Raw genomic sequence first — 14,498 nt, 5'->3', positions numbered from 1 at the left:
TGTTGAATGCGAATGTTTTTTTGGGGAGACAATGTTGATGTTGCGGCATTGGAAACATTTGCACTTGACAGTGACATGACATGCCACGCTACACAATGAACAATTCAATTTTCATCAGCGCGCAATTTGCTCAGCAATTAAATTGCTCATACGCCCCCGCGCCACCAACAAATTTCAATTCATTAGCATTCGGCATTCTGGCTTTGTATCTTTGCTTAATATGCCATTCCTGCCCGGCATTTTCCCCCTTTTCCCTCTTTCCGGCGCTGCCATTGCCCGCAGGACACTTGGGCATGGAACCCTCGCTCGCACAATTATTGTCCAGCTGGATGTCGAGGAGTCGGCTGGTTGGCTCAAGTGTCTGGCAGACGCGCCATGGAGCATAGAAATCGGAGCGGTAACCGGTATGGGGTGCCTCATAATGCCCGCCCTCGGGCTTTAACATGCTTTTCACTTTTCCAGACAACACAGCACGGGGAACGCCGTTCCCTTCCTGCTTTTTTCTCCTTTGTCCAACACGGCGTATACTCATTACCACTTTCTGCGTTTGTCTTCTGATTATTTTATTCTGTTTGCCATTCGTCGCTGTGTTTTTCTGCATGTTGCTGCCGCTGTTTGTCGCCTTTGTTTGCTTATCAAATCAAAATAGCTGCAGGTACGACATTCTAATGGCCTTGCGACCAGGCGGAAAAAGGTAGGGGTTTGTTCTGCTTTTCCGGTTTTATTACGACTGAAATATGTTAGTCTCATTTCTGGAGAGAATTCCTAATCTTAAATGCATCTCATGTATATGCACAATTTTTGCTTCTTTTAGTAATACATTTCTATCTGAAAACCTATCTTTTCCAATCAACCGCAAATGCTTACATCAAAGTACAATTTTTCATTAAAAATACCTAATTAAGAATCACAAAATGCTTTCTAGAAGTTTTGCCCTTTTAAATCGTTGCAAATTCTTTAGAAATCCTTTTCACAGAAGTTTGCCCAACCCTCCGGTAAACAACCAATTTGATGGACAGCGGGCAAGAGCGGATTTAAATTGAATGCACTTTCGTTCATAATTCTCCGAAAGATTCGACTACCACCCCCCAAAATCAAGCCCAATTACAAGGAAATATTCTGTAGACAGGCACTCGTAATGAGTTGGCTCTTCCGCAGCGAAAAGGGCAGCTTATGACGATTACATTCATTAGCTGTATGCCCTATTCCCATTTAAGCGCTACCCATTTCCACGAAAATGCACAGACAGATGGCTAAGCGTCGAAAAGTCGGCAAGAGAAAAGCTACTGAAGGCACATGGTGAGAAGGGGGGGGGGAAGGATTTTCCAAAGGGGGGAAGTGCTGGCCAAGAATGCGCAACGCGGGCGGCAAACTGTTGAAATTTAATCCCTCAAGGGTTGCTTCAACGCTTCCTGCACAATGCAGATGGAAATAGATGAAAATTGTGGAAATGGTGAAAATGGGTGGATGGCAAATATGAAGTGGGGGTGGCATTTCGAATATGAAGTGGACGGCATAAAGCCGAAAGTCTGTTTTGCATTGATAAGCTGCCCGCTCCTGTTGCTCCACGTCCCTTTCAAAACATTTCGCTTGGTCAGGATTCGTTTTCTTTATGACGCAGCTCCATAAAAAGGCGAAACTTTTATCAGCGAGTAAAAAAAATAATAATAATACGACATGTTTATGCTACACAGACGCAACCTCTTTAAAGTTGCCACGCATGCAAATCGTGTAAATAATTCAAGAGCCCTCATCTTCTTCGGAGCTACTGACGTGGCCATGTGACACATGTTCCGCGGGGGGGGGCTGGGGATACCAATAAATTATTAAGTTGTTAAGAGACGCGGCCAACAACGGCAGTCACTCACATTAATATGATAAACGCTGCAACAATGTGCTTGAAATTGAGCGCCAGCATGGGCGACTTAAAAACGGGAAGTCACCGCCAGATGGGACAAGAAATTACCCATTAAATTGCGAGTATTAAGTTACTCATGAGCGGCAGGAAACGTTGAAAGTTGGCTTTAATATAGCAGTTAACCATTTTGACTGTTTTTTTTTTTAAATTATGAAATATTACAGCGTTATAGGGACATTTATAATGTAATTTTTCTGTCTGCGTATCAGACTGCCAACGGCAAGATATCAAAAAGATCCATGAATACAACAAGATATCTTCTGATGGAACAATTTTACCAAAGGCCCTTTATTCTTTAGTTCGCAGTAGTAATTAAGCAATTCGTTCGGCATTTTCAGTAACTGGAGAGCTGGCATTTTCTTATCGCCACAAATAAAAGCAAAATGCGTCTGCGTCTCGTACTAAACTATAAAGATGCTAGATTCCATCTCTTGCAAATGGCAATAAGCCAAAAGGCAGCACAAAAGCGTTGACAACCTTCTCCCTGCCCCACCCAAAACTCACCTAGCACACGACATCGCACAATTTGTATAGTTAACAGTGGGATATAGGCTGGTCGAGGCCAAAGATTAGAATCGCAGACTTTGTGGCGACATCGCAGTCGTGAATTCAACAGAATGTTGCTTGGCGCCGCCATTGGCAACAAGTTGCTAGTGGCTACTGTATAGTGCGATTACACTGGCCTGCAAGCACTTGAGAAACAATCAAATGAAAAAGTCAGACAGAATCTTTTTAGCCATTTATGCTGTTTTAATTTTTGTAATATTTCTTAGAATCCTTTTTAAGTTTTAAGCACTTGTTAATGTAAGCAGTTTTTAGTACAACGATTTTAGATAATCGTAGCTTGTATAGCTTGTAGTCCAGTGTTGCACTGTAATGTTGCCCATAATTCAGTTGGCTCTACGACGCAGTATTCTGCTATAAATAAACCATATTGTGCAGCTCGGATCGTGCCGCAGACCGAAGTTCATTAGTTGCTTGCTTGTTGGCAGCGAATTATCATTATCTTGAGATTGTGCAACACAGGGCAATGAAAAGCTGGCGCTGAAAATATGCAATGAGTTTCCCCAAATGAGAACTCATCAACAGAGCGTAGCGTAAACTATGATACATGTCATCATACAGTTACCAATATTTATGGCGGTGTGGAGTGGCAGGGACGTGACAACGACTCAAATATCCGACGAACAGGTGGCCGGTCAGGCATTCGGGCTTGAATTATAACGCATTTGAGCCGTAAAGCCGCGGATATATGAGATCCGCTTAAGTAGCTCGTGTTGCCGGCACTTTGGACACATGTTGAGCCCGATCCGTATCCATATATGGTGTTTGGCATTAACGCACATAAATAATATTTACAGCCATTTCGTGTTGCACATGCAACACGTGGCTTTGGCGATTGAGTTGTTGATGCTCTTCTTACGGCGCACACATAGCCTAAATGGCCAAAAGATTTAGCCACAAAAATGATGGTGCCTCGAAGTTGGTAGGGTGAGCCAATGCCAATGAAAATGAAAATCTATAGGTAGGGAGAATAAAGTTCCAGGCCAGAAATATAATCATAAATATAATAAGGATCAAAGTAATATCATCGAGGCTTACGGTGTAACTGGGCATATATTTTGATTAGCAGCAAACGACATTTATTAAAATTCATATTTGTTATTTGATTATCTATGTGCAAGCTAATTAAAATGAAGTAGTAGTATATCAAGAGAAAGGGTTTTCACAACAAATCCGATTTTAAAATCGTGAATCACCCTAATCGAAACCGTTCAGGTGGATAAGTGCCGTCTCGGTTGGGCCTCTCAGTTGGCCCAAAAATTTGACTTGTGCTTTACCTTTTACCGTCTCAGTTTCGCCCTTCACCCACGCACCACCGCACCACTGGAGCACCGCCCAGAGACGCCGCACCACCTTCGGCTCCGTTTATCCATTCATAACCAGCGCTTTTGCTTCCTTTTCTCGGCTGCAAGTCGGCGGGGCATGAGTAATGTGAGGCGCGTTGCAGCCGCCTTTTGGGGCCCGATAAAAAGCTTAAAATACAACTTACATTCTGACAAGATATGAATTTTAAGCGCGCGTCCCATTGATTTATGTGGCAGTCAAAGGAAGCGTCTGACGGAGATGGTTTTTTAAATTGGATTATGAGTCTCTGTTTCTCGAGTTCTTCGCCGTCTGCGGAGTTTTCTGCCTGGCTTGCATGCCAAGTTGGCGATTAAAAATGAGTCAAGATGTCAGCTTATTGAGCTACTGGCTCGTCTAATTAATTAGCGACTCGAGCAAATAACATTTGGAACGGCAACAAAAGTAAACAAGATTGGAAATCAGCATGGAAATAGAAATATACGGCCAACGGAAGGGAAAGCAAAACAACGGGCAAATAAACAAACGAGGGGGAATCCCCCCGACGACGATTGATTGCGATCCGGTGTGGCGCCCCCTAGCGGGCAGCAGCACGGACTGACACACAAAGAGACATTCGAAAACCGCAGAATCTAATTTGGAAAACGTATGTGAAATTTGTAGAGCATGTGCAGTCATCTGCCGGAGCAGGGGATCCATGGCAAACAAATGCCCCGGGGGTGTGTGAAACAATATTTGAACTACTCGTCGTTGAGTGGAAATGGGAATGAGGTGAGGAGGGGGAAAAGGTGAAGGCAGCGAGCGGGGGGCAAGCGAATGCGCAACAATCAAAATATTTTCATGACAAATTTAAAACAACAGAGCCATGAAGTGGAAACACGTTGCCAGCATTTGGTCAGCAGCACATTGGCCATAACTGGAAAACAAGTTCTGCACAGCGAAAAATTTTCAATTAAAACTAGAAATAAGAATCAATGTTATTATTTACAGAGCTAGGAATTACAGAAAATGTTATTGGAATATATTATATATTCGCATATTATGGTTGATATTGTAGAAGTACTCATGCCTGAAATGTAGAAAGTCTACATAACGAAGTCTTCCAAGTAACAAACCCATGAAATTAGTAGAGCATCGATATAGAAGAAATAGTTTTCCGAGTGTGCTGGCCAATCAAGCGGAATGGGAAGTGAGAATGGGCAAAGTCGAGACGGGAAGTGGCCAAGTCATGACCGCGGAGGGGGATGAATTCTTGAGGAACTTTCGATCCGTCAAAGTAGAGCCCCCTTCTTTGCGAAATTGCTAATACCCGTCGACCGAGGAAGCGACACACGTGTCTGCGTTTACAATTCATTACGAACGCCTTGAACCTCGAACCTAAGCCCTTTTCCGACTTTCAGATGACCCAAAGTCAATTTCAGACTTTCGCCAGTTGACAACCCCATTGTCTGGTTAGCTCAGAATGCAGAAAGGCAGCTGGCTGCAGAACTGAAAGCCACTTAATCCCGTCGGCGGAAGAAAGAGCCACTATTTCTGCGGCGAAAGGACAACGCCAGTCTTCATCATTACTCGCGCATAAATTAGGATTAAGGCATGAAAGCGACGGGTGAAAAGGGGAATTCAACGGAAATCATATTCGCAATTTTGACCTTATTTGGATTTGCTTCGCGAGAATGCCGACTTCACTTCAGTTTACTCCACTCCTTATACGGATGGTCACTGAGGGACCAACTAAGAAGCAATTGCCATCCTCGTTTTCTCGCTCCTAATTTCGCATCGTTATATTCAGCATATATGTATATTTGCAAAACCGAGCGATGTTGATGTTCCCCCTATCATTTTGTGGCCACTAATGCGACAGAAAACTGGTAAAAAGCTCGCCAGTTATGCATTTTTCTGACACATTCCATATTCGCATTAGTTGCGCTGACATTTCGTGTCAAATTAGTGACATTTAGTGTCACAAAAGTGCGCAAATTCGCTCACGAAAATGGGGGAACTTGTATATCATAAGGAAGTATTACTTAGAGGGGTGACTCTATGTCAAAACAAAAAAAGACCGATGTGTTTATACAAATGATGAAAGGGGATTATTATGGCTTCTTTAATTTGTTTAACGGCTGACTTCCACGTCAAACAGATTTCATTTATGCATTTCCTAATCTCATCCTATGAATTTTAGCCGTACAATCGCAACTGAATTTTTTAAACCATTTTTCTAATCTTTAAATGTATGCCAAAAACCGCAGAGCTGCAGGGAAATAAAACATTATTTTATCATTCCAATCGCTGGATTTCTTTTTTCTGAGACCGTACGAAAAATAAACCCGAAACGAAAACAAAACTCGAAAACTTTTTGCGTTGTTCCCAGTGACAGTTGCAAACATTTTCGGTGCCTTCTTTTTTCGGCAATGTTTGTGCTGGGTATTATTATTTTTATTCTGATTGTCACAGCGGCGGCAGGGCAACCCAAACTGGTTTTCATTTTGTTTGTTATTGTTATTGCTGTCGGATGCATTGTTGTTCCCCTTGTTGTTGTGGTAGTCCTCTGTTAAACATGTTTGACACGGACTCTCGTGGGATAAGTCCCCCTATTCCGTAACCCTCCTGCCGCATCATGCGAGTAAAAATAAGTTTTGGTAGCTGCGGCCCGCAGAATTCGCTCTCCCCCAAAACGGGGTAAAAAAAAAAAAATACAAAAATAAAGCATCAACAATGCTGCAGAATACCGAGCTTGGGGCGAAACCCAACCCAATCCAATCCAACAGAACCAAACCAAACGATCTGGCTGTGACAAGCCGCATACCAGAAGCATCCAGCAAAATGCTGACAGGCTGACAAACCGACGACCAACTGGGAAAACGGGGCGCATGTCTGCTGCTCCTTAATAATTTAATTTGTATAAATTTACCCAATATGTCAAGAGGCCCTCAATTTGCAGCTGAAACGGGAGTGGACTCCCTAATTAGCAGTCCATTCGGAGGAATGTCATTCGCTCCAAGATGGACATGGGTATTTCAAAACCTTTTCCCAATTTATTTGAAACTGTAAAGTGTCATTATAGGTTTGCTCAAAATCGAATTTAGTAACCATAACTTCAAATTAAAGTTATTAAAGGAACTCATGCTAAAGTCCACGTAGTAACGAAGCGCACACCGCGATGGAATAACTCGTTCTTCTTATAATTTTACTAAACAACAAAAAGGCTTTTTCTTTTCCCTATAGTTTCCAGCAAAAGTGCAACAACCCTGCAGTTTCCCCGTTGGCCTTAGTTATTATTTTCCTTGGAAGTGATTCGATTTGCCACCCAACAACTGGCTGCCTCATTTAAAAACTAATATTTACACTGATTTCCTCGGCACTCCGCCTTGCACACGCAATTCCACGATATATTGATGGCTCCCATAATTTGCCTGCTCGCATTCTGCACTAAATGTCCCACAAAGTGGTCTTGGTCATGGCTTCCAGCTGGAGCTCGCTGCCGGGATTGCGACTGCGAGATGTGACTTTAAGTGTTATGGGGAGCGGCGGCCATTTGGACGACGTCCCAGCGACGGGTTAAGTGCTGGCTAAATGCTGCCAGTTTCGCATTTCTTTCAGCCGGCCATAAAGCGAGAAAACATGTTAATTGAACCGGGATTGAACCAAGTGGATGCCGCAGATTGCCAGTGTAAACAAGCGGCGAAAGCATCAATGGAACGTGTCAAAACATGGATTATGCAGGTGGTTACTAAACTGTATCGATTTGGCACTCAAAGAAATATTTGCTTTAATTAAACTAAAGTGAATAAAACTAAAGTAAAATATTAAATGTATCTAAGGTATGCATATGGATAGCCGCATATGCATCTCTTAAATTTTTTCAATAATGCCTACAAAATCCTCAATTAAACCCTATATTTTTGAGTGAGTTATGTGACAACAACGATTTTGGTATTTTCCGCACAAGTGGCTAGCAAATTGATACATGTCCCGGCGACCAATTGCCTCGCAAAATCCGATGAGTAACCATGGGTATCCGTATCCACTAAGCCGAAAAGTCAAATTGAGTAACCAAATCCCCGGCATCGAAAATCAAGGCGCAACTAATTTGGCGAAATGTCAAGTGGTCGGCACTCCAGTTGCAAAGAGCTGATGTCTGCTGCGATCCGCTGACAATGCCACCTACGTAGCACAGTGTAGCCACAAACATACACACACACACACTTACACTCGACAACAAAAGTGCCGAACAACAACTGGCAAATTTGTGAAGTGGCTGTGAAAAAATTTCACATATTTCGACAACGAAATCTGCTTGTTGTGCGACGAAAATTGTTCGAGTACCGTCGTTTCACACATGCCACCAACTACAACAACAATGGTAATAGCAACAACATTTAAAGCAGCTACAACAACAAGGGAATCAACCATATAAAGCAACAAGTGGTTGTTGTTGCGACACAGGGGTTTTTGGCAACCGAAATCCTTTTAAGCTTTAATGGCATTTCGATAAGGAAATTTGCAAGATAAATATTTTGCTGCATCAATTTCGCTGGAAAGGTTGGCCTGCAAAAAAAAAAACGAAAAACTTTGTCATCAAGAGGTGAAATCTGATGAGCAAACCTGACTCACACAGATGAGTTTGTTGTTATTCAATTTGCCAAATGAGTCAGAAAAGAAAGTTGTTCAGAATATACTGGGCTAACTTAGGAGCCAAAATAAAAGCAAAATAAATCTTATAAAGCTATCTTGTTTCATTAACCTTTATCCTTGAAGCAGATCAAATATTTCTTAATTCTCTCACATTTTCGACTATTAACCCATTGTGGAAAATCTTTAACGACAATTTTCCTGTTAACATGCAACTGTAAACCGCGCATTGCTTTGCTGGTAAGTTGATTTTCCATTATGCGGCTTCATAAATAAAGGAGCAGCCCATTTCGACGTATCCGGCGAGAGGGAAAATGGGAAGGACTCCCAGGACTTACAACTTTATGTGAAGGCATGCCAGTCGAACCTTTCCACACGTATTCTCCGCTGGGCGGAATGCAGTCGGGTAAACAATTTTAATTGCATTTAAATACGACATTTATTTGCATGTAAAATTAACGCGAAATGCAAATGACTTCATGCAACGGTGGGGACGCATAAAAACCATCCAGGGATCTGGAGTTGCAGTTGGGCAAAAAGAGGGCCAAAACAAACAGAAAAGTTGCTACCCAGACGGAATTGAAGGCCTTATGTTTCCCATTGCGGTTGCGTGGGCAACATCAACAGCAGCAAGTTCGACATCAAATTCAATGGCCCAAACCGACGAACAACGTTGTGGTTTTTCGCTTATGTTTTTAGCACCCGCAGGAAATGTGTCCAAAGTTTTCCTTTCCACCGACGGCTGCATTTTTAAAGGCCTTTTCGGCTAACGTGACATTGAATTGGCCACGTTGTTAGCTGGCTGCGTGGGAATTTGGAAATTCGAGCTGACAAATGGGCAGCCGTTAGCCGCAGGGTCAAATGCAATTTAATAGGCCATAAATCAGCGACGAATGAAGACGTTTCGAGATGAACATGCATCTCGTTTGCCACAGAACTGGGCCAAAGCCATTTGAAATTTGAGTGACGGATGGCAAACAGCATCGCATGCCTGGCAGGCCTTAATTAATTGAAAATGCTGCCAAAGTGCCAGAATGCCACATTATTCATTGTGCCAGGGCAATTATCTCCCCGATATATATATATATATATATATGCATCTACATAAATCGGTTGGAGGTGCAGATGCATCCACAAACATTTTGACAGCCACAACTGACAGTTTGCAGTTCGCTTCCAGGCCATTTATGATTTTTGCACAGTTTTAATTAAAACTTTGTTCCCTCCTGGGAATCTTTTTGGGAATGAGGCAGCTGAAGCAGTAAGGTTTCCAGCTGACAAGCCGATGATTTGAAACCCAAAATGCTGACCCTATTGCCATCCTGCTGTTTCCCTTCTTTTCTCGCCAGAATGATGCAATTTTTCATGCCTTCGCGTTGCATTTTATTTCGTGCGCCACGTGACCTGAAAATTCTGAATTTGGACCTTTCGAAAGATCGAATATACGCGATTTGGTGGCAGGCGCGTGTTGCTAGATTTATGGCCAGGCAAATGGGATCGAAGTGTGTAAGCCGATATTGATGCCCAATGGAGGCACATGGATTGGTAATTGAAACTCCTCGCAGAGATGTAATCGTGATATGATAGGACAAACACAAAGGAAGGACTGTCTGCCTCTTGAAAACATTAAATAAATGCCACTGCTACATATGTATTTATATCAATTTTAACAATACCCTTACTTATTGATGAGAAGAATTTTCTAGAATTTTATATTCCCAATATTATATTTTTTAACAACAGCAGCGTCAGTTGTGCTCCTTCCTAATATAATTCTTCAGATAATCGTAATTAAAGTCAACGACCCAAACATTTTTACAAATTACCTAGCGCCGTCATAGAAAAATGTCGCCCCACCAGAACCAATTTTTTCCAATTAGCGAGGCAAAACAAAAGAAAGTGGAGAAATATTTGAAAATCGCCCAAGTCATATACTATGCGAAGCGAAGGAATAATTTTACGGAACTGTCCCATAAATTCAACTAATTGAAAATTTTCACTGGCAGGGAGTTATTACCCGGCTACCCCACACACCACACACATGTCGGGCCTCATTAAGCATTTCATAACAGGAAGGGTCGTTAAATATATTTACCTAGCCCCGAAATGCTCTGCTAACCGAAAGGTATACCAATAGTTCGGGTTTCCTAAAAACCACCCTCGATTTCCACTGGAAAACTACGTAGTTAGGCGAAGTGTTAATGGGACACGCTGAGAATTCCTAGCGAAGATGTAAGATCTTCAAAAATTCAGGGGCATACGAAGAAGTATTGAGAACTCATCATCAACCCTCGTGAAATGGAGTAGTAGTTGGGCACAAAGGCACCCAGAATCCGGACACATCTGGGAATCGGCAACGTGTGCATTTCGGAGCGGGATGATGTGCATCCGTCGTCGCCAGAGAGAGAGACGCGTGCTGAGGCTTCGTCATCGACAGATGTTTACCAAATTGATTACGATAGATTCCGAAATGTGTACGATATATATATATATAAGCCCCCTGCTATTGGGAAGCTGAGTGATCCATAAAGTGCCCAATTTCTGGCGCAGGGGGAATGGGTAAGTGAGTGAGTGCAGCCCATTGTGAAGTTAACGATATTGAAAGATTAAGGACAGCTTATCCGATTATGGAGTTCGCCAGGCCACAGCTCGGACTTCCGGACGTCTTCCCTGGAAGTAGTTCGTCCGATTATGCAGAGGATTAATCACTCCGGAGGCTGAACTGAACTGCATGCTGGGTGTTCTGCGTAAACAAAATAAAGTCTATGCTGGTGCGGTTTGTCTTGGTCCCATAAACAATCCCCCGACGCCATAAACACCAAGTGACGCCGAGGGTATTGGCAAAACATATGCAAAGTGCATGGCGAAATGCAAAAAAAATGCAATCAGAAATACACAACAACTGACGCCGAATAAGATGACAAATGCGTCTAGCCGTGGAAAAGCTGGAAAATCAACCGGGAAAAATGGGATAACTTTGTGACAAAAACAAAAAAAAAAAAAAACAGAGGAGCGGAGGAGGAGCATTTCCAAGATAACGGATTAAAGTCGACTGTGCCAGGTTTTTCCCGCGCCACCTCGAGTTTTCCAAGTGTTTTCCGGTTGCTTCCTGCACGTGTGCTCAAGTGATTCCCCACGACTTTGCGTTATTAAAAACGAATTATGAATTATGTGTGTTTTTCATAATTCCACATTCATGGATTGTCTGTTTTTGTTGGCTGTTGTCTATTGTTGCCGGGCGTTCTGATGAGCCGCATGGATTATATTTTGGTGCCCCCTGCACGTCGTAGTTGTGCCACATAGATAAGGCACATTTGTAGGGGATTACGGGTGTGGTGGTGCCACGGAAAACTCGGAAAAGCGGGCGGCAGAAAACAAAAGGGAAAACTTTGGAACATAACCAAAAAGGTGCAAAGAAGCGGACGAGTTGGTAGCATATGGTATTCATACGACTGAGATTGTATGGGATTAAACTTTGCAAGGGCTTTCGCCTGTAAGTTGGCTGCCTAAGAAATATTTTTAATTTCACAGAATTACTTAAAATAATTAGGGTTCCGTGTGGGAGATAGCAGAATGGGTAAAGTGTGATTAAGTTTAAGCCTGGCTGAGGATTTTCCAAGTTAGATCTAAGGCATTTTATTATTTATTATTCTCATCCCAGTATCGAGTTTCACAGAGTGACACTCAATCATACCGATTACGATAAAGAAAAAACCGAAACCCATTAAAGTGATTTAATAGCCGATAAACTTCTCACATATCCCAACACTGAGAGAAAATTGGAGGTTGGGCGTAAAACAAAGCGATGGGAAGTACAATGGGAACTAACACACTAACCGCATACAATTACGAGTGCATTGTTCGCCTTTTGTTCGCGGAAAAAAGAGAACTATTCGGATACTCAAGTGTTTTTCAACACTTTTTGCCCCAGCGGGGCAATGGAAGTGGGATTGGAAGTGGGAATGGAAGTGAATGTGGAGGGGGTGCACTTGCAAATGGAGGTGTGCTGATGGTTAGCGCAATTAGAGTGCGGTGACAATGACACAAAAGCGCGGCGAAGCATTAAAATCCATGGTAGAGCCGCGTGAAAAGAGTTTTTAACAAGCGTCCTTTGTTTGGTCCAGATCTCAACGGACATCGATGTTGGTTTTTTCGCACAGCTACCCGCGCTCAATCAGCAAACTATGAAAACAAATCGCTAGCAAATCTCTGTCTATCGCATACCCTTGATAAGGATCCAGTTTGGAAGAAAAAATTCCCGGCTGCCGGATAAAAAATATACTACACTATTTGCATATTCGAGGCGTGGGCCATAAAAACAACGGGCTATGGCTTTGATTGATGAACATGTGCGACGAATTTTTGGTCATTCGAACTTTTTTTTTTTGTCGGTTCCACAGGAAGCATGAAAAATTCGGTTGACATTCTGCTGTTGTCCGTTCGTTGGTGTTGCTGCTGTTTTCGGCTTAAACGAGCGCTTGGCCAGTCTAAAATTTTGATTACATTCAACTTTGACCAGACTGTTTGTGTGCGTCTCTGTGTGCTGACCATTTTCAAATAGTTGCAACGTTTAGTTGATTAATAGCCACAGAGCAATGTGGAAAAAGCCGGGGGAATCCCCGAAAAAAAGTGGGCATTGGCCACACATACACATACGTAAAGCTTTTAGTTTAAGCCCCACAAAGGCTTTTAGCAATTTAACGCACAGCTTAACAGCTGGCCAAAAACGGAAGGGTAGGTGTCCGGAAGGTCAGAGGTCGATCCTTTCGGGGTTGACCATGTCACATCGCTCGTCTCGCCTCGTTTTGTTTGGTCTGTTGTTGTTGTTGTGTCCTGAGTGTGTGTAAATATTGACACTGCAGGTGGATGTTGTGGACCAAAATGTACAAGGGGGAATCAGCCGGGAGTCCCAGACAGATAGGCCAGGTCCTTGTGGCAGAGGTTAAAGTCTAACCGAGTGTTGTATAACATACCTGCAATAAAAAATAAAAAAGAGCGAAAGTTGGAGGATTAGTCTGTGTTGCGAGTTGTAGTAAAATCAATGGGATTGATGAGTAAAGCTAACATTTTAATTAAGCCGAGTTAAAATGTTCCCTTAAAATAAACTTAAGCAATTCCCATCCACAGCAGGTACTCAATATTATATAGCTCAGTCCCTTCATTAAATCATTACGCTGCCGAGCTGTGAAATCACAGCATTTTCCCAGAATGAGGGCATGGAATTTTCAATTAAGTCCCGGCATACTGTACTCTGTCACATGTTCATCATCATCTGCATAACTATTATTAAAAGCCCTCGCCCACCCACATTACAAACTCCGCAGAGTTCATTAAACCCCAAGGGAGGGGGGGTAACTGAAAAGTAGTCTCGTGTGAGGAAGCCAAAGTTCCCGCATCCCGGGGCCAAAGTTAATCGCCAAACTATGCCAGAAATCACGTAACCTTCCATTAATCAAGGCAGAGTCATAAAAAATGGTTGCATCTCCCCCAGAACTCCCTCGTTCTTCACGCCCATTTAACTGGCACTTCCGCACTTCGCCGAAGCACCAATCCCAACTTCTCGCAACCTAAATGCAACATTAGTCAAGTCAAAGACTTTGATTAGATGAGATGCGAACCATCGAGTTTGGCTGCATTTTGTCCCGGGGCCATTCCATTTAATTATTTTGACAGGCACTTGAAGATGAAAATCCGCAGTGTTTGGGGTGTGATGGTTTTTCATATTTTCCAGCTGAGAGATTGGGATTCAGTTTAGTCATTTAAAGTGCTGCCAGCGGTTGGCGACAGTCGCTAAGTGAGAAACGCGTGTCTGCCTCTGGCCACAAGTCACAAGTGACATCACATAGGAAAGAGCACTTGAAATTATTATTAGATGTTTTACATTTATAAACTTTATTTAGGGAATACAGCTAAATTAATTACTTTGACATTTTCCAAACTGTTTCTCTCACATCATGCTGTATATAATTATAAACTGTGTTTGTATTACATGTAAATGTTTAGTACAACATTTCTAACAGTCTATATTTCGTTGAAGTATTTTCCTCTGTGTATTTTTTTTAGATACTAAAGTGCAAGAGGA

At 42.5% G+C, this 14,498-nt stretch overlaps 1 protein-coding gene across 2 annotated transcripts in view; it reads right to left on the bottom strand.

The window, feature by feature from the left end:
- Positions 1-14,498, bottom strand: part of Trim9 (Tripartite motif containing 9) — an 83,172-nt gene that overhangs the window by 8,413 nt on the left and 60,261 nt on the right. The window lies entirely within an intron of this gene.

The sequence above is a fragment of the Drosophila melanogaster genome, chromosome 2L (genome assembly GCF_000001215.4).
Source record: "Drosophila melanogaster chromosome 2L".
NCBI classification, from domain to species: Eukaryota; Metazoa; Arthropoda; class Insecta; order Diptera; family Drosophilidae; genus Drosophila; species Drosophila melanogaster.
Note: the sequence above shows the minus strand (reverse complement) of the source record. Positions and strands in the feature narration are given on the sequence as shown.